The 22,129-nt window shown below is 38.0% G+C and overlaps 1 pseudogene; it reads right to left on the bottom strand.

Annotated features, from left to right (window-relative positions):
* Positions 1-2,727: 2,727 nt before the first annotated feature.
* Positions 2,728-7,017, bottom strand: LOC114529041 (annotated as a pseudogene).
* Between the last annotated feature and the right edge of the window lie 15,112 nt (positions 7,018-22,129).

The raw sequence follows: 22,129 nt of genomic DNA on the forward strand, positions 1-22,129 counted from the left end.
GTTTGATGAAGGTTACGTGTATCTAATGACCTACACGGCAGACAACGCAAGATATTACAAGATTGGTTGTTCAAGAAATCCAGAAGTACGTCTGAAACAGATACAGAAACGAGAGAATAACCCAAACATTACGTTGTATAATTCAGTTGAGGCCGATGAAATGAACGGCGCTGAAACAGCGGCCCAAAACGCGATCGAAGAACAACTTGGAGCTAAAAAAGATCCCTCAAGAGGGGGTGCAACCGACTGGTTTATATTGCGACATTCTTCAGAGAAAATCTGGCCTGTGATAAAGGAAGCTGTCCATCGGCACAATCGTGATCAACAAGACTAAGAAATGTATTTAATTTACTTATACATCTGCTTTATTCGTTAAGTATTAAGACTTATTATTATAGTATAGAGTAGCTATATACCTGGATGTTAGTGATACCTAATTGTTAAGTATTAAGACTGTGACAGATATTTTTATCCTGTGATATTCATTAAATAAATTTACCAAGTTATAGTATAGAATAGACCCACGAGTATTGCCACGTATTTGACTGACTATGTCTGTTCTTTATAATACTCATCTTTGATTTCGAAGCCGGTATCGTATGACATATATTTCCTGGAAAACAGGAAGCAACGGAGAGGCGGAAAGGGAAAGTTCCGTAGTTTAAAATAGGTTTAAGGTTTTTTGTAGAAATATTTGACAAGTCTGGTCTTGTTAAATTTGTTTGATATTGTCACGGTGGTCGGTTGCTATGCATTTTGCTCCCGGAAGTGCGGGCTCGCATCAAGCAAGCGGTTTTCCCCATAACAACGCAAAATATGGCGGGCAATAGCGATGCAATAATTTTCTTGTATGATTGCATGGCGACTTTAGTAATTATAATAACTTGTAGGTACACCACGTACTTACGTGGTGTACCTACAAGTTATTATAATTAATAGCGATGCAGTTAGCGATGTTTTATCTAGACTTTCTAACATGAATCTCGGCTCATCTAACGATGATACAGAGCGATCCGAACATTTTTGGAATAGGGCTACTATAGAAATGAAGTTTAGTGTAGAAAAGCTTTGGCTGGACGCTGTATGGAAGTGTAAGGACAAGCCAAACTATGGTATGCGTAATCTTGATGCCATTCTAGAGGAGCGCGCTTCAAACAAATTTGAGCTGACTGGGCCGCTGATAGATGGTTTTCTTGGCGAATTGGGAAAATCTATACATGCAAAGCTCGGAAGATCTCGCAATACTGGATTAATGCCACCTGTGAGACTGTTTGTGCCCTTTACTATCTTGCGACACATATTCAACATCGCTGTTGGTTATGGCGGGAAGCTGACAAGCACTAGCAAAACGATGTCCGTGACAATAGAAACATTTGAAAATGCGTCGAAAGTGTTTTCTCCTGTGAGGTTCTCTGGGACGAACTTCTTGAAAAAGAGGCACTTCGAGAAAGTTAACGAAAATGGCAGAAATATTTTCAAGTACTCCGGGAGGGCTGCAGTTGTTGTTGGCAAATGTACTCCTTTGCTGTTTGAGTACAATATGAAACAGCAAAAGCTAACAACAACTTTCTACATCCAGAGGTACAACAAAGAAGATTTCTCGTTGGATTTGCGTCTTCAGGCACTCATCAACAAAATGTAAATATACTGTATATACTATATAATTAAATTGTTCTGTTTTTATTACATACTTTACTGTCCTGAGTCTGGGAGCTGCTGATCATAAACCATTAAGTTTAAACAATTTTGCAAGGCAATGCAAGCTTTCTACTTTATATGCACTGGTCATTGCACTTGTACGATTGCATGGCGACTTTAGTAATTACAATAACTTGTAGGTACACCACATAAGTATTAAATACTGCAAAGCTTTCGGTCTGTTAACCCGGACCTTCATCAGTGCAATGATAATAATAATTCATATTGCACTGTTGAAGGTCCGGGTTAACAGACCGAAAGCTTTGCAGTATTTAATACTTACGTGGTGTACCTACAAATTATTACTCCGGCGTCAGCGACGGAGTTGAAAATTCGCCCCGGTTTTGTTTTGTTTTTGTTTTTTTTTTTATTTTTTTTTTTATTATTTTTCGTCGTCGCAAGTCTGTAATGGCGCGAAATATACTAGTATTTAAAACATGTATGTGACCGTATTTATCTACGTCCCAGTCTTATCTCCCAAGACTTGTGGTGCACAGCTTTGGCTAATTTTCCAATGCGCGATTCGATTTCGCTCGCATGATACGGCAATTCCTCCAAGAGGAACAAATAAACCGTTCTTTTCATGCTGTTCGATTAAGTTTAGATTGAATTGGGGTAAGAATATATTTAATACATGTAGACCCGGTCCTATTTTAATAATATCGCTGCTATTTTGCCGTTTAACAAGATGATGTGGTCGTGTATGGGCGCGTTGACACGTCGCGTAGTTTGCACAGGATCGAAGATTCAATACAACTATATAAGCGCGAATTCCAAAGGCAAAGTGTAAGACGAAGCGAATGTATCATGCGGTTTATTTACATTTTTGAACAATTGAACTTCTATACTGCGATGTTCTTCTGAATTTCGCGATCGAACATTTAGGTTCGCAAGGCATCTAAATGCGAATATGTATGCGAAACAATACGCGAACTGTATTGTTTATGTTCAGAAGCTCTATATTGAAGACTGGCACGTGCGCCGGAGTTAACGCCAGAACGGCGTCTTGTTACCATTATCTCTTGTTCACCTATTAAGCTGCATTGTGCCTGGGTGTGCAAATTTACAAAATTAGCAATAAATTCTGGAGTAAAACACTTATGGACAGATGTGTGTGAGATTTCTATTACAGTACCATTTTCATAGTGGACATTTACATTTACGTGATATAATACTTATTGGGTTAGATATTAAAATTATGGATAACATCAAACTATGAATGCAAAGGTACTGATATATGTGAGGTTTGAATTTCCAATCATAGTATGACATGAACTATATTAGAGATTATATATACCATTACATAGATCATAAACTATATGAAACAATATTACATGTATTTGGATTATTAAATCATGTTATATGCAACAGGTTGTATTGATGTTGTTACCATGTACATAAATTTTCATAATTTTTCACTCTAATAAATGGCATATGCCCAAAAAACAGTTTTCGATTTCACTAATTTTACAGTTATAAACCAACCTTTATATTTTGATCAATTTTCCTACATTCACAATCACAATCTGCATTTAAGGATGCCACACTCAAATTGTTGCAATTGAATATCAGTGACAATGGCAATATTATTCAAACAAAGCATTTTTCAGAGCGAGCCTTCTTAGTTTTCAATATAGGAAATGCCTTCACTGGCAAATGAATACACTTTTGTACTTTCCATCTATCACACTTATATGTGGTCATGTTAAGTTGTATGTACTGTAGGTATTTCTTCTTAAAATGATATCATTGTAAGTTTGATAGATGGAAAAATTTCAAACAAGTAAACTGCAATAACAAGGAATTTTTAAGGAAATTCAAGGAATTTTTAATATGTACATTTTGTACATAGCCCAAAATCTTTGAATTTTGACATTTTTTCAATTGAAAACTCTTTCGATGGATAAGGACCTACACTGATTTCTATAAATTGAATGGAATACATTTAAGAGTCAGCAGATAATGCTCCTTCAAGACGCCTTATAAGAATACCCTTCTTACCAGAAGTGGAAAGTCCTTTTGTCCTCAAGTGGTTTTTAAGCTGTTCTACCGTCAAAGATTTTAAGTTACCAACTGAAATAGCTGCAGATTGAAGCACATTGGTATGTACAACATCTGTGTGCACTTTTAACCCTGCTGTATCTGGAAATCGTTCGTTACATGTACTGCAAGTAATGGGTTTAAGTATTGCAACAACTTCTGAAGACAACTTTCGTTGTTGTGCACATTGAACAACATGTCTTGCATCAAGACACACACTACAATATGCCTGCTGAACTGCAACCTTCTTTCTACCACAGTCGCACCAAAAAGGTTCATTACAATGAGGAGGTTTACGGGACCGAAAATGTGAGGCATAAGATGATGGCGAAGGTTGGTGCTCAGGTAGGTAAAATGACCTAACATAGTTTGCCCTCATAATCTGCCACCACTTTCCATTATTGTCACATTTCCTTGATCTATTAGTCAAAGAAAGTTCTGCTTTAAGTCCAGCATGCTTGGACTCTTTGGCTTGCAGGGATAGTATGCCAAAACCAATACCATATTGATCATACAACTTCCGTGCATGATATGGTATAGCATATGCCACTGTCCAGACAGTAACATTAATGCTTCCAGGAAAGAAAAGGACTAGCATATTAAAGTAATGTTGGCAGAATTCTTCTAGCTGATCAATTTCACCAAGGGACTGGACATGAATTTTATTAAATAATCCACCAGCATTCCTTAAGTATTCTGCTATCTTAGAAAGAGCTAACCTCTTCAGCTTTTCCCCCTCTGTCTCATCCGGATATTCTAAGCCATCAACAAGTCGGTAGCAATGTCGGGCAAGAACTATTGCCTGCTCACCAATAAGACGGATACTTAGCTTGTTGAAGCGTTTTGCTTCATCACTGTAATGCTCTTCTAGCTTTGACCTTAAATAGGCTAGCCCACATCCATGCACTGAAGAATTACTAGTACAAGGTTTATTCGATACAGCACTTGCGGCATTTTTGAGCATGATATTCATGTTGTCAGCAGCCGTTTGCTTTTGCAAGTTTAGCACTGAAAATTGCCTGGTAATTTCAGGTGAAACCTTAGAAATATCAACAGTATCAACACTTGGGCTACCTAACAATACATTCTCATTATTCACACTGCATGAAACTACTACACCACTTTCTGAAACAGCTAACCCATTAAGAGAAGACCCTGTTAAAGGAATTAAATTAGCAACAGCAGTATCATTACACACACTTTCAGAAACTTCCAATCCAACAGGTGCAGACAGTATCTCTATAAACCTGTCAAAAAGCCCCCGTCTCAATGCCTCACTATAAATTAGATCGAGAAAATGCTGCCAGGCATTGATCTCACAATGAAGTGGATCTGGTTTCACTCGATCGGCAAAAATCCCAATTCGGGGCTTTCCCAATTGACGAATGCCATTGTCAGCCATAAAAGAAAGTTTCTTAGCATGTATAGCCTTAACACTAAGTTCTTTTGGGAGGGTAGCAAGATATGTATTTACCATATCCAAGTGCTTCTCACGGATATCACAAGAATAGGGCTGCCACAAATTATCACTAAAACCAATACTGCCACCCATGGTACACATATTACCTTTATGAACATTCGCATATGGAGAAGGGTATGTTGCTGCATTGTTCACCTCGTTGCAGCCCCAGTTCTGCCAGCTCATATCTGCACTAGGCTGGAATTCAAAAGTACATTCCCTCTGACACACAGTAAAAACACTTGATTCAAGCAACAGCATTTCATCAGTATGCTGTTGCCAAAGAGACTCAAGAACCTCATGCTTCTCACCAAGACTAACACAATGCAAAAGATATTGGAATTCTCTACTCCTAACCCTTTCTCCTAAATTCCAAAATGTCAAACTACCTATCGACATTGTGAGCTGGCTGGTTTCAGGGGCACCATCGTCGGAGAACTGGAAAATAAAATGGTTAGTATTGCCATTGAACCACACAAGCTGCCGGCAGAGATGTGGCAACCTTAAATGCAGATCAATTATCATGAACACTAGACCTGTTACTGTCCTGGTGACACCAGGTACATTAGGAATTTGACTAACACTACCTATATCTAGGGTTTTGACAAATTTCTCAACACTCTCATCTGATATTTTGGAGAGGGAGACTTGAATGTCAAGACCCAAACACTTAACATTACGAGGGATCCATACTTCATTATTTGCATCAAACACAGTTGACTGTGTTTTACACAGCAAGTTATATTTCCGGCGTGACAAGAAATTTCATACTTGAATGAAATAGCTTGTGTCATGGAACTTTCTGACTGGCTTAAGCCTTTCATAACTTCACAGGCTATACCTTCTAAATATTTTCCTCGTTTATATTTGCCAATAAGATTGTCCATCAGTTCTTTTGGGGCATTTGCTGCTACCAAATCCCAAGCGCCAAGCAGTGAAGCTTCTTCTCCCCCATGGATATACTCCAAAACATTTTTTGTCTCTTGCCGTCTTCTGTAGCGAAGGCTTGAGGTGCGGCTTGTAATATGTTCAATTGTTGTCCTAGTGTTTTCTCTTCTCGCTCGTGAATAACCTTTCTGGTCAAGAAGAGTTTTTAGCTTCTCATACTGCCTGGTAATTTCATCTAGCTTTACTTGTTGCTCGGCTATTTCTGTTTCATTGGCTTCTTTTTCTTCAAGTGAAGTGTTCAATTCATTTTCTGTCAAAGAATGAAACAAACTATAAGGGGCAAAACATTCTTCTACAGGCAATTATGTGTATTATCTTAGACTGAGTATAGGAATAATAAATTACATGGGATCTAAAAGCCCAAAACACTCGGTTTACTATTAGTAACTCAAATATAAGACATACTTGCAGTTGCTAGTTTCTCAGCAGCGGAGTTAACTTCCTCGGCGATTTCCTGACGCTTTACAAGTATTTCTTGCTCAGCATGAGAAATATCAGCTTGCCTTCTGTCGACATCGTCAGTGTCCTTTCGTACTTCTCGTTGGCTATTCTTCAGTTTATAGAACGCCGATTCCTCCCAAAAACGGTTGAATTGCTTTTGCGAATTGCATTTTCCGACGTGGTACCTAACCTTGCTGCATTTTCGGCTTTTTATACATTGTAAAGGCAAGCTAAAATAAAATGCACAACAGGGGTCGAGCAATCAATATGGCGAAATACAATGAAAGCAAAATATGCAAATTTATTTCGATTTACAGCGCACTTTCTTACCTTTGTTGCGGGCCACTGGCCATCCATATATTTAAATTACTGATAAATCTCAATTTTCCCCTTGAGATTTTTTTTCTAATGCTGTTTAATCGTGTTTCTTAGGAGAATATATCGTGAAAATTGACGATATCTGACCTTTCTTGTCAATTTCTCCCAAGATATAAAAACGAAGTGGGGGTTGCCAAGGGGGATTTGTTTATATATACAATATCTTACTTAGGGTACCCCCCAAGGTAGTTTTAAGTCCTACATGTGGCCGTGTAAACCAGGAAATGGCCGGCAAACTAGGTCCATTTGAACTCTTTTTTTTTCACTTTGGTAAATGTTTTAACGTTTTTTAAAGCTTTATCCTTGCGATGAGATATATAACTATCTCTTATTGCCTCAATATTTCCGTGATCAATAAAAATAGGAAAATATAGGCCGTGGAATATTGGTTAGCAATGACCGCGTCTGATGCGCTCTACAGGAAACTAAGTCCGAGTTGGGTAATTGAAACCTAGCGGGAGCAAATTCCATAGCAACCGAACGTAAGCTTTCGTTCTTCCAACAAACAATCTACAGTCTATCTACATGCAGCATACGTTAATGAAAATTGAAGGAAGGCGTTGTAAATCAAAATATAAACACTCCAGCATATTTCCAAGGCGATTTGGTCCGCTAAGCCTCTTCCTGCCTTCTACAAAAGCGATGTCCATTAAACCTAAGTGATCTAAACCCTTCTCCTCCCCCTATGTCCGAGTAAGGATTCATTATTAATCCCCAAGGATTTTCAATCCTTCCAAAATAAATTTTGAATAAATATAGGAGAAAGGTTAAAGGTATAAATGTAACTATTAGCGCCGCTTTCCTATTAGTGTCGCGTACGTACACCCACGTAAAAGCTTAAAATCATTGAAATGATACTTATGAAATCAACGATTGAATATATATCAAACTTAGGCTTAACAAAAACTAGTTTCATATTTCACGGCTTCATATTTCACAATTTCTGCCCCAACATAGGGCAAAATTTTGCACTTATCTCGCTCTTTTTCCTTATTCATAAAGAATTGCATTCGTTAATGAAAATTGAGGGAAGGCGCTGAAAATAAAAACATAAATATTTAAGTAGATTACCCCCCTTGCGTGGTCTTCACGCGACATGATGTGCGCACAAGTATGTTATTGCAACATACCTTACACGTGGAATGACTTGCGTGGGAGGGCTGTGCGCTTATGCTATACATAATTATGAATGCAAACTAAGGATTAGCGAGAAAAATATTTTATTACTCAAATTACACATGTTACAACATTGAGAATATTTCTTTTAATACCATGAGGACTGTTCATTTTAAAAGTAGATATTATCATCGTCGTCATCATCATCACTGCCTTCACTTTCCTTCACATCTTCAATCTCGTGGTCGTTTAAAAGCCTCTTAATAAGAAACTTTCTCTTATCAACTGCAGCTTCTATTGCTTCTTCTTGGTCAAAATCATCATTTGTAATAAACGCATCTTTTTGTGCATTATTTTCTTATGTACCGGATCTTTCTTTAGTTGTCTCATCCACAAAAGGCGCTCTAAATAGATATTTTCTAATTCTTTCTGGAGTCTAGGCATAACATTCAAGTAAGCTTTCTCTTTAGCAGAGTGCTCATCGTAACCACTGTTTATCAGGCTTTATTTCATTTCCTCGAAAGCCGTGTTACTTCTTTGTTTTGCTTCTTCTATTAACGGTATCCAAGGATCTATTTCTTCTTCACATTCTGAGTCAGTTGTCGTCGAACTTCCAGATTGCTGAGTGGAAGTTGTCGAGATATCATCTTGGAAATCTCTTTCTTGACTGTGCGAGTCTGTTTGAGACATGTTTCTTTCTTGTTCTCGTAATGGACAGTATTCCCGTTCGTGTCTACGCTGATTGTAACTGCGGTTAAAGTATCTTCCGCAAAAATTGGCAGCTCATTCCCTTACCACTAGAAGTGTGGAAATGCCTTGTTATAAAGCAGCAATGCAGTTTCAGTATGAGCAGATGAGCAGCTCATCTGCTTATGATCATGAGCAGTTATGAGCATGTGCTCATCTGCTCCGAATCGCACAAAAATTGTGACCGATACTACCTTTTAAACATAACAATAGGCTTTAATGTTAAGAATAAAAATGATTTATACGACGAACACAATTTTATCAACAAGATGCATTTCGATTGCACTAACAATGGGTTTTATATCGCAGAGACGTCGGGTAAAAGCTTGCGCATGCGTGACCCTTGCTTCGCATATTTGTGCCTGAGCTTTATCAAAATAAGTACATAATTTCTCGTCCTTTTCCAGAATATCCCATTGGCTTCCCGACGCCCCGCGATTTTTCCGCTATATGCATGTGTAATCTACTTATTTCATATTTCCTATTTAATTGGATTTGGTCAACATAAGCTAAGTATTTTTCAATTACATGGCAAGTTTCAGCCCAGGCTGTGTTATGACACGTCTTCGAGCGCTTTAAAATCCCGAATGACAATAACTTGACCTTTAAGGGACTATGACTGCACATAAAAATGAAATAAACAAACGAAAAAGCATTGTCAAAGCGAATTTTTCTGTCCAGGTTTAAGTTTATTAACGATTAGACGACAACAACAATAAATTTCAGAAGTTCTTGTCATGTAATCGCGTGCGCGATTTTGTTAGGATTTTTATAACAACCCCGGGCTGAAGTTTCAAACTCAGCCTGAGCTGAAAACACTCCATGTAATCAGCCCCTAATATGCCGGCTGACAATTCTCGATGACAATGACAAGGCAATTTAGTTTATAGCTAATTGTGCACAAAACACTTCTCCCTATTGGTTCCCTCATATATTGTAGTGTAACTGTGTAAACACGATTACGTAGTAGTAATAATTGCTTATAAAGCACTTGCTTTGAGATCTATGTGTATAGTTCAGAGTCTTCAGAGACGAAGGGTTTCCGTATAGTATTTGATTTTACATTTAAATTATGGCACAAGCCGTTGGTGGGGCTGCCGGGCCATCACATGGTCAAGGTTATGTGTATCTAATGACCTACAAGGCAGATAAAACAAGATATCACAAGATTGGTTGTTCAATAAATCCAAGCAGACGTCTGAAAGAGATACGGAAAGGAGAGAATAACCCAAAAATTAAGTTGTATAAATCAGTTAAGGCCAATGAGATGAGCCGCGCTGAAACAGCGGCCCAAAAAGCGATCGTAGATCAACTTGGAGCAAAAAAAGATGCTTCAAGAGGGGGTGCAACCGACTGATTTGTATTGCGACGTCTTCCAGAAAACGTCTGGCCTGTGATACAGGAAACTGTCCGTCAACACAATGCTGATGTCCAGAGTATAGAACATTATCAACTGATTATTGACCTAGCGCGATGTCTGTACTAGCTGTGAAATATCAGATTGACGCTTTTTAGTGGAAGCGACGAAGAGATTGCAAAACTGTCTGCGTAATAACTCTCAGTTGATAAATTTTTGTTGTATAGTATAGAATTAAGCGACATAAGCGTGAATAGTAATAAATAATGAGCTTTTCAGCCAATCAAATTCCGGCTATACATCACGTGGAGGTGTGTCAACTGGTGACTTATTCAAAGGAAAAGTTGCTTATAAAGCACTTTTCGTTTCCGTTTCGTAGTTCAAAATAGGTTTACTGAGTTTCTTTTACAAAAATTTCACAAGTAAGGTCTTGAACTCGTTAAATATAAGCTTTTATTCTTCCAACCAACAATCTACAGTCAATCTACAGCATAATTTAGCATCAAATGTGGTATAACAACTGCCTAAATAGACAAAACACTTCTCGACGTTTCGACCTGAGGACCTTTGTCAGGAGAGTTTAATAGTATCTTACTTACTCTCCTGACGAAGGCCTTCAGGTCGAAACGTCGAGAAGTGTTTTGTCTATTTAGGCAGTTGTTATACCACATTTGATGCTAAGTTGTTTGAAGACGTTGCCACGCTGCTGCTTGGTTATATTCGAACTTATCTATAGCATAATTTAATAAAAGTTGAGGGAAGGCGCGGTAAATAAACATTTCATATTTCCTATTTAATTCGATTTGGTCAACATAAGCTTCTTCCTGCCTGCTACAAACGCGCCATGTCCACTAAACCTAAGTGATATATACCGCACCCCAACACTAAAACATAATCTTTTCAAAGAATTCGTGCTGGAATCAAATTATATTTACTTTCTGAAGATACAGGAACTTATATTACGTGCAAGTTTAGAAACTTATATTACGTGCAAGTTTATAGGAAATTATATTACGTGCAAAGTTCGAAAAAGTTATAAATTATGTCGCTAATTCAACCAACTCTTGTTTTATTTACGCTTGTTTCGACGTTTTGCATTCCGGCGGCGTACTGCGTCACCAATTGCCGTTTTAATTTTTGTTGTTGTTCGGCCTCCACTTGTGTGCCAGTCGGTATTCGGTGCTCTCGACCTGTCCTTCCTCAAACCGATTCTTCTGCAAGCTCTTTGTGCCGTTCCTTCGGCATCTCTCATTTTTTTGGCTTTAAACGAGGCTATGAGCTTCACATTACGATTCCTTTCCGACCTTTTGATTTCGTTAAGTCGACGTTTAGGACGCTTACTGCATCCTATTTTGAATAGATTTCTTCTCTTTTTCTTTTGCCTGAATAAATAAACCGACCCTGGTCCGTTGTAACGGCCAGAAGTCCCAGAACCCCTACCTTTTCCTTGCGCCATTTAAAACCACGAGTATTTCAAACTGTTTGACTGACTTTAGTAGATAAAATTCTGCCCAGTTTGTCGAGGAGTCAAAGAATACAACGATGAATTCGATACTGATGCAACGGGTTTTCCCCCCTTTTTTCGTCGCATAGTGATAAGTGGACAAATAGGAATATGTAATGAGCTTCTTGACCAATCCCGTTTCGACAAATAATGTGACGTGAACGCCTGTTAACTGGTGGCATATTTGAATCGGCAAGTTGCTTGAAGTACTTTTGCTTTGAACCTGATTTTGTCGGTTTTGAATAAGAGACTCGAGTTTTCTTTGGTATAAAAATTTCACTGGGATGAAGTCGCAAAGAGGCGGAGGTGCAGGACGATGGTTTGGAGATGGCTACGTGTATCATATGACTTACACAGCAAATAGAACGCGATATCATAAAATTGGCTGTTCAACAGATCCAGAAGGACGTCTGTATCAGGTGCAACAAAACGAGAAAAACCGAAAGAACTCTGGGAAAATGCCGAAAATCACGTTGTACGACATGGTACAGGCAAATGAAATGAACGGTGCCGAAACAGCGGCCCAAAATGCAGTCGTAGCCCAACTGGGGGCAAAGAAAGACCCCTCAAGAGGACAAGCAACCGATTGGTTTATCAAGCGACGCCTTCCAAAATATGTTTGGCCCGTTGTCAGCGGCGCTGTTATAAAACACAACCGTTAAGTATGTAACAAACAGTGAGTGCTACAAATTATAGCCTTGAATCTAACATATTTATATCGTGTGCTATTTAGCTATTGGCATGAAAGGTTTAATTTAAAGTGTATGAATTATGATCACCGAGAATGGAACAGCGTCGAGAAATTACCACAAGTAATCTTTATATAAATATACTGTTGTTGCCTGTAGCTCTAGACTGTATATGGCATACCAGAGTTTTGCTATTTAGCACATTTGTAGTCTCAGCTTTCCACTCGAAGGGCTTGGAACTCATCTAAATATTGTATGATTTTTGTTAGTAAAAAGTGTGGTTTTCCAGGGATTGTGTGATTTATCATGATGAATAAGCAGAATATTTATCATGACTGTACGATTTTCCAGGGAATATTTATCATGACTATTTATCATGATGAATAAGCAGAATATTTATCATGACTGTACGATTTTCTTTTAGCCCATCGAATGATTTGAAATCACGTTGGAGTCAATCAGTAATGAGCGGTTCGACAACAATAATTCGATCACGCTTCTGCAAATATACTATATTTACAATACACAGCCATTTAAAATAGCTTCATATGCCACTGCGTCGTTTTATAGAAGCACTGAAAGACCGGAAGTGTCGAAGGACATTTTATTCCTAGAAAGCAGAAAGCGAAAGTTGCCAGTACAGCAAATTTAGTGAATACTGCTTTGTAAGCATATTTTTTCTTGTCAGCGAAACTGAAAGTTGCTTATACAGTAAGTTTAGTGCAACTTTCCTCAGTTCTCTGCGGTAAATCATTCCCTCAAAGACAGTTTTCTTGGTCTAAAAATAGGGACCTTAAGATGCACCAAAACTACGACGCGGACGTGAAGTATTACTCGTCGTAGATTTGGAGCATCTTAAGCTCCCTATTGGCGACACTTTAAAACGCACGTTCGACATACCAGGTAGTTATGTCTCTATAACTACTGTTTGTATAAAGAAGTCAACAATCATAGGTTGGCCAGAATATCCAGCTAAGCCTAATGTGTGAAGAATGTTGTTAAATGTTTTTCGACTAATCTAAAACTAAAATTTGACTTCCGGCGGATTGTTGGTTTAAAATCCCATTTCTATAAACATGGATATGTAAATATAATACACAGCATTGCCAAACCCCTGACCACCCCCCTCGTGTCAATAATCGCGTCATCTAAAAACAAAGACTCGTTGAATCTGACTTAAAGAATGTATTTTCTTTTCAAGACTAATATTTCTCTTTTAATACCTTCGCTACACATTGTTAGATTGGAAATATCAAACACCCCATCTTGCTTAACCAGCTGGGAAAACTGGTCCGTACCACCACCCACGCCAAAATAATAGCAAACAAAACAAAACACTCCTTCCTATTGGTTCCCTGATATATTGTGGTGTAAACACGCTTACGTAGTAGTAAAAATTGCTTATAAAGCACTTGCTTTGAGATTGTAGCGCCTTGTCACCGAATAACTTTGCGCATATTATGGGGTTTCCGGACTGCGCGCAAGGAAGTTTTAACAACATTATTTAAATGTATAATTCTTTTAGGATATAGCCTCGCCTAGATTATAGTTTATAATTCTGTTAGGAAATAGACTCGCCTAGTTTAATCTTTACGCCGCAAATATTATTTACCTCATATTTGCTCTTGGCAGCAACACTTGTACATATTTATAGCTCATTATCGCTTCTGGCCTAATGGTGTTAACATGCACTCCTTAATTATCTTGACACTAATCTTAATTGCTTTTCCGCCTCGCCTTTACTAACTAGAGTATAAAATAACTTGTACAATTTTTGTAAGCATACAGTCTCGCTTTACGCTCTCAAGAGAACATCTCTTCAAACTATTGATTGTATCGACGAATTTCTATGTGAAATAAATTATATGATATCGAAATTACATTAGCGTCCTGAGTATTTTATATCAATTCGCACGGCAACAAGTCACATACAGATACTCACGCTAAAAGATCTATGTGTATAGTTCAGAGTCTTCAGAGACGAAGGGTTTCTATAGTATTTGATTTTACATTTAAATTATGGAACAATTCCAAGTTGGTGGGGGTGCCGGGCGATGGCGTGGTCCAGGTTACGTGTATCTAATGACCTACACGGCAGGTAGCACAAGATATTACAAGGCCAATGAAATGAACGGCGCTGAAACAGCGGCCCAAAAAGCGATCGTAGATCAACTTAAAGCAGTTAAAGATCCTTCAAGAGGGGGTGCAACAGACTGGTTTATATCGGCAAGATCTTCCAGAAAACGTCTGGCCTGTGATAAAGGAAGCTGTCCGTCAACACAATCGTGTTCAACAGAAGACTAAGAAATGAATTTAATTTACTTATACATCTGCTTTACTCGTTAAGTATTAAGACTTATTATTATAGTAGAGTAGCTATATACCTGAATGTTAGTGATATCTAATTGTTAAGTATTACGACTGTAACAGATATTTTTATCCTGTAATATTCAGTAAATAAATTTACCAAGTTATAATATAGAGTAGACCCACGAGTATTGTCACGTATTTGACCCCGTAATTACTCGAATAAACGCCTCCCTCGAATAAACGCCGCCCTCGAATTAACGCCGCATGGACAAGCAAAAATATCATTAAACGCCGCCCTCAAATAAACGCCGCAACTTTTTCGGCGTTTATTCGAAGCATTTATTAATAACCACTATAAGAAATTCAAGTATCTATCTTCACAAAAAAAGACAACATTGAATCTAAACCAGTAGTGGAAATTTTTTTCTCAATTTGAATGTTATTCAGTTCAAAGTGGCTATACTTCATAGCTTTGCTGCTTAGCTCTCTCTCCAAAACTTCTGCGATGCGTAATTCCGTGGTAACAGCCGAGAATCTTGCCGGTACCACTAGATTGTATTGGTTAAATTGGCGTTTAAATTACACAATAAATTCACAGTTGTCACAAGTTTACAATAAACGCCTCCCTTGAATAAACGCCGCCCTCGAATAAACGCCGCATTTTAATTGGTAAAAATTTAATAAACGCCGCGGCGTTTATTCGAGTAATTACGGTATGCCTGTCATTATAATATTCATCTTTGATTCCGAAGTATCGTATGACACAATTTCCTGGAAAACAGGAAGCAACGAAGAGGCGGAAAGGGAAAGTTCCGTAGTTTAAAATAGGTTTAAGGTTTTTTGTACAAACATTTCACAAGTCTGGTCTTATTAAATTCATTTGATATTGTAAGCTTTTGTTCTTGCAACCAACAATCTACAGTTTATCTACATGCAGCATAAGTTAATGAAAATTGAAGGAAGGCGTTGTAAATCAAAATATAAACACTCCAGCATATTTCCAAGTCGATTTGGTCGGCTAAGCTTCTTCCTGCCTTCTACAAAAGCGATATCTATTAAACCTAAGTGATCTAAACCCTTCTCCTCCCCCTATGTCCGAGTAAGGATTCCTTATTAATCCCCAAGGATTTTCAATCCTTCCAAAATAAATTTTGAATAAATATGGGAGAAAGGTTGGAGGTATAAATGTATCTATTAGCACCGCTTTCCTATTAGTGTCACGTTTTTTGCACGTACGTACACGCGTAAAAGCTTAAAATCATTGAAATGATACTTATGACATCAACGATTGAGTATATGCATAGGGTTGTTTTCTGTTGATGATTTGGTGTGTTTTTTCTGGCATAAAATTGATTAAACAACAACTTAGAAGGTTTTAAGCTTTTACGTGCGTGTACGTTCGTTCAAAAAACGCGACAGTGGACACTGCAGTCCTAAGAGTCCTAAACAACCGACCGCTGACATAATATAGTGATCGCATTACATCACATTTCCCGCAGTGCCAGGTCCAAGCACGTTGCGGAAACGCGCTTACAGTGAAAAGTTTCTTATTCAGAGCACTTTTGCTTTCCAAGTGTGTGTAGTTAATAAGAGGCTAATAGCTGCTCTGGTATTTGATTTTACATTTGCATGATGGCACAAGTTGGTGGGGCTGCCGGGCGATGGGGTGGTCCAGGTTACGTGTATCTAATGACCTACACAGCAGACAATAGAAGATATCACAAGATTGGTTGTTCAGGAAATTCATTTGTACGTCTGAATCAGATACAGCAACAAGAGAATAACCCAAACATTACGTTGTATAACTTTGTGATGGCCAATTATAACATGAGAGGCGCTGAAACAGCGGCTCAAAATGCGATCGTAGCACTATTTAGAGCTAAAAAAATCCTTCAAGAGGGGGTGCAACAGACTGGTTTGAACTGCGACGTCGTCCAGAAAACGTCTGGCCAGTGATACAGGAAGCTGTATCAACACAATGCTGCTGTACAACAGTGTACCATAGTATAGAATATTATTAACTGATTATTGACCTAGCGCGAGGTCTGTACTGTGTAATATCAGATTGAGGCTTTTTAGTGGAAGCGACGAAGAGATTGCAAAACTATCCACGTAATAACTCTCAGTTGATAAATTTTTGTTGTACAGTCTAGAATTAGGCGTGAATGGTGATAGATAATGAGCTTTTCGGCCAATCAAATTTCGGCTATACATCACGTGGAGGTGTGTCAACTGGTGACTTATTCAAAAGAAAAGTTGCTTATAAAGCACTTTTCGTTTCGGTTCCGTAGTTCAAAATAGGTTTAAGTTTCTTGTACAAAAATTTCACAAGTAAGGTCTTGAACTCGTTAAATATAAGCTTTATTCTTCCAACTAACAATCTGCAGTCAATCCACAGCATAATTTAGCATCAAATGTGGTATAACAACTGCCTAAATAGACAAAACACTTCTCGACGTTTCGACCTGAGGACCTTTGTCAGGAGAGTTAGTATCTTTATATTTTTCTTCTGTATATACAGGAACTTATATTACGTGCAAGTTCGAATAAGTTATAAATATGTCGCTAATTCATCCAACTCTTGTTTTATTTACGTTTGTTTCGACGTTTTGCATTCCGGCGGCGTACTGCTTTACCAATTGTCGTTTTAATTGTTGTTGTTGTTCGGCCTCCACTTGTGTGCCAGTCGGTGTTCCGTGCTCTCGACCTGTCCTTCCTCAAACCGATTCTTCTGCAAGCACATTACGATTCTTTTCCGACCTTTTGATTTCGTTAAGTCGACGCTTACGACGCTTACTGCATCCTATTTTGAATTGATTTTTTCTCTTTTTCTTTTGCCTTAATAAATAAATCGACCCTGATCCGTTGTAAAGGCCAGAAGTCCCAGAACCCTTACTTTTCCTCCTATATCGCGCCATTTAAAACTACGAGTATTTCAAACTGTTTGACTGACTTTAGTAGATAGTTTTTAGTTTATTTTGGCAAAATGGATAATTGTATTGCAGATTGCAGTACAATTTGTGAAATAGCTGCACTCCTCTCGACCAATCAGCATCCAGTAGAGTATATATTGAACTTTTTACTGTTTTAAGTTCTCTCCAGGACCACTTGCTAACGCTCAGCGTGTGTTTGACATAACTTACTTGTGGTCGCTGTGTCAAGATGTCAGTAAGCAATGCCATCGAAGCGTTTCTTAATAAGGTTGATTTTCAGTTTCATCGGTGTAAAAAGGGACCTCGGAACTTCACTTAGGTAGCTGTAAATATAGGGCTCATTCAGCTGCTAAAAAAAACTTAATTCCCTTAGTACCAGTAATGCCACTTTTGCGTGTGATTAATTTGAATATCGATTTAACTTGGATTAATTTCCCTGTCAGAATCTATAAATCGAAGTCTCGATTTCCCCAACATTAATATGGTAGTTTTAGTAACGTGGTAGTTCAATCTTTAACAGAAGTTCAAAGTTTTTTAAATATTGAGTGCATATTTTATTTCCACAATAAATCTTAATATACACTGCTGGACATTGTCTAATGCATACATATAATCGATTGTCTAAATGATATTGACTAAAGTCTGTTTACCTCATTTTAAAAGCGACATTTGCAATCTATTTGTGGTATAAACCAATACTATATCGTGCAGTTGGAAATCACAGTTCCACTGATGAAATATTCAATTTATAGGAAGTCTGAGCGGTGAAAGACGTTCACGTGATCTTTTTCGAATTGCTCGATGACAAGCTCAGCCTTTGGTTTTCGTTGATAGATGTAATAGTAGAACTTTGTGCCTGGGCAGCGTTGAGCGGCCTTCTTTTTCCACTCGATGAAGCCACCGGGACCTTTCGGCCAGCCATCAACATCAATGGCCGGTGCGGCAAATTTTCCCCTACCGAGTATTGCGAGATGTGGGCAGTCGAAACGGTGGTCTTGTGGCAGTATCTGTTTCGCATACTCTGCGGTGCCAATGAAAAGTTTACTCTTCTCGTCACACGGCGGAAAATACTTTTTCCATCCTGTGCGAAGAGCTGGAATTTTTCCTTTTTTAAAAATAATTATATCGTCCACATCTTGGTTGCCATACGTTTGCGGCATGTTATAATCAGAACATCCATGCAAATACAGATAACTTATCTTTCCACCCTTCTTGTCCGCTTTGTCCGACCGTGAGATGATTTTATTGTATACTTGCTTTGCTAAATGCTTGATCGGATCGTTCGCACCCACACCAGACTCGCAATGCAGAGCATGAAGGGTTACAAGCAGAAATACCGTTATCTTAAACATTTCAGACTTCGTATCTTGTCTATCTTGGCGAACGAAAATTACTGCAAATAGTTGAAATTATATATATCGTAAAGCATGCTTTTAACAACTGTCATACGTCTTTGTTGGTACCCGTGATTATGTTGTTTAGATACTGGTAAGTAGCATAATTTGCGTGCAACCACTTCCGGAGGATAATGGCACACTTCTAAAGTTAACACTAAAACTTATATTTTTGCACGCAAACTTATCATAAACATGAAATACTATATAAAAACATGCATATCCCCATTAGACAACATTCTTGCAAAAAAATTATTGACATATTTAGAGCCATACGAAATTTATTTAGCAGGTGATGAACTGACAAATATATTCCTTGTCTAACCTCAGTGTCAAATTTCATTCACAGTTCGGGCGCTTTTGTGTGTTTGAGGCAGTGGCGCCCAAGCTTGATAAGTGGGGGGGACTTATTCATATATTCGTGTTTTACATTATTCATTTATTTTCAAATTGATTGTTTTAACGGTCTGTGAACATGAAATATATATGAATATGTCCACCCCACTTATCCATGCTGGCGACGCCACTGGTTTGAGGTATGATTCAAGATGCTAAACGGTTTCTTTTGCTTTATTTATCGATCTAGATATTGAAATAGTGACGTTTTAAAGATTCTGTCACATCAAAGTCAGAGTAAATTTAACGAGGTGGGCGTATAAATGCATCCTTTACAACCGACCACCGACTGTGTGAGAGATGAATTAATTTCCTGATGCGTAAAGCTAACTCAAATCAGCCACAAGAAGATGATATCATATCATAAAATAGCTTAAGAATAGAATAGCTAAAATAGCCTTAATTTAGTCCGCTGGAACAAAGAAATACAACTCTTGTTTCTGACGACAGAAATAACAAGATGCTAAAAATCAAGCTTATTATTTTTTACGCCACTTTTCTCGGTGGCTCTGCTTTGGAGCCAAAAAAACTTGCCTTTGATCTTTACAACAAAGTGGAAGCAAGGCTCAATCAAGCCGACACAAACAGCAATGCTCAGTTTGCATTCCTCTATCTTCATCCCGCTAACCAAGACAATGCTCATTTCACAAATGATGATGTAAACCAGTTATTCAACAGTGAGATTGCTACAAAGATGCCTCCGTTGAAAAATGGAGATATATGGCCGCCAACAACAAAATCGAATATGCGAGTTGCTGGCGTCAACGAATCTCTCAAACAATCCGGGAATAATCAAGGCCACTCTGAAAGGAGGTTGTTGCAAAATTTTGACGCGATGATGACAAGCGTTTTCTCCGGAAATGGCTGTCCAGACTTCATAGTCCTTGCCACAAGACTTTATCCATGTTTCACCGAGGGTAAAGGAGGGTGTGGGATCGACTTTGCTAAAACTACCAAAGGTGTGTTTGATAGATGCGCCCAAAGTAAGCCAACGCAGTTCTTGTTTCTCTACAGCAATCGGGACGCTGAAGGTAAATGGAACGTGCAAAGAAAGCAAATGATGGACGCTGGTGTCGAAATTTTGTATGGACCGTAAACATTCCTAAAAACATTTTAATAACACGCATTTAAAACTGTGATGAGAACCAAAAAATGTTATATTACTATATAATAATTATTATATGGGTTTTAAGATCAACGATGATAACTATAACTTTTTGGTTTACGCATGACATGATAACACTAGCTTCATTTGCGGTTACTGCATGGGCAGTCTGGGCAGACAATAAAAGATATCACAAGATTGGTTTTCAAGAAATCCAGAAGAACGTCTAAATCAGATACAGAAACAAGAGGATAACCCAAACATTCCGTTGTATGATTTTGTGATGGCCAATAACATGAGAGATGCTGAAACAGCGGCCCAAAAAACGATCAAAGCTATCACAACTTATGAAGCTAAAAAAGATCCCTCAAGAGGGTGTAACAGACTGGTTTATATTGCGACGTTCTTCAGAAAACGTCTGGCATGTGATACAGACAGCTGTCCATCGACACAATCGTGTTCAACAAAAGACTAAGAAATGACATTTTATTTTAATTTACTCAGCAGACTTTAATTTACTCAGTCGAGTATAGCTATATAGCTGAGTGTTAGTGATACTTAATTGTTAAGTATTAAGACTGTAACAGATATTTTTATCCTGTAATATTCAATAAATAAATTTACCATGTTATAGTATAGAGTAGACCCACGAATATATTGCCACGTATTTGACTATGTCTGTTCTTCATAATACTCATCTTTGATTCCGAAGTATCGTATGACATATATTTCCTGGAAAACAGGAAGCAACGGAGAGGCCGCGGAAAGGGAAAGTTCCGTAGTTTAAAATAGGTTTAAGTTTTATCGTACAAACATTTCACAAGTATGGTCTTGTTAAATTCGTTTCATGTTGTAAGCTTCCGTTCTCCCAACCAACAATCTCCAGTCTATCTACATGCAGCATACGTTAATGAAAATCGAAGCTAAGGAAGGTGTTGTAAATAAAAATATAAACACTCCAGCATATTTCCAAGGCGATTTGGTCGGCTAAGCTTCTTCCTGCCTTCTACAAAAGCGATATCTATTAAACCTAAGTGATCTAAACCCTTCTTCTCCCCCTATGTTCGAGTAAGGATTCATTATTAATCCCCAAGGATTTTCAATCGTTCCAAAATAAATTTTGAATAAATATGGCGGAAAGGTTGGAGGTATAAATGTATCTATTAGCACCGCTTTCCTATTAGTGTCACGTTTTTTGCATGTACGTACACGCACGTAAAAGCTTAAAATCATTGAAATGATAGATGCATAGGGTTTCATTCTGTTAATGATTTGGTGATTCTTTGAGCGCTTTAAAGTCCCGAACGACAATAACTCAACCTTACCGGGACAATGACAGCACATAAGAATGAAATAAACAAACGAAAAAGCATTGTCAAGGCGAATTTTTCTGTTCGGGTTTGAATTTATTAACGATTAGATCATTAGATGACAACAACACTAAATTTCAGAAATTCTTGTCATGTAATCGCGTGCGCGATTTTGTTGGAATTTTATAACAACCCCGGGCTGAAGTTTCAGTTGAAAACACTCCATGTAATCAGCCCCTAATATGCCGGCTGACAATTCTCAATGACAACGACAATGCAATTTAGTTTATAGCTAATTAATGCA

The sequence above is a fragment of the Dendronephthya gigantea genome, unplaced genomic scaffold (genome assembly GCF_004324835.1).
Source record: "Dendronephthya gigantea isolate DGI-Jeju-01 unplaced genomic scaffold, DenGig_1.0 000053F, whole genome shotgun sequence".
Lineage (NCBI taxonomy): Eukaryota > Metazoa > Cnidaria > Anthozoa > Malacalcyonacea > Nephtheidae > Dendronephthya > Dendronephthya gigantea.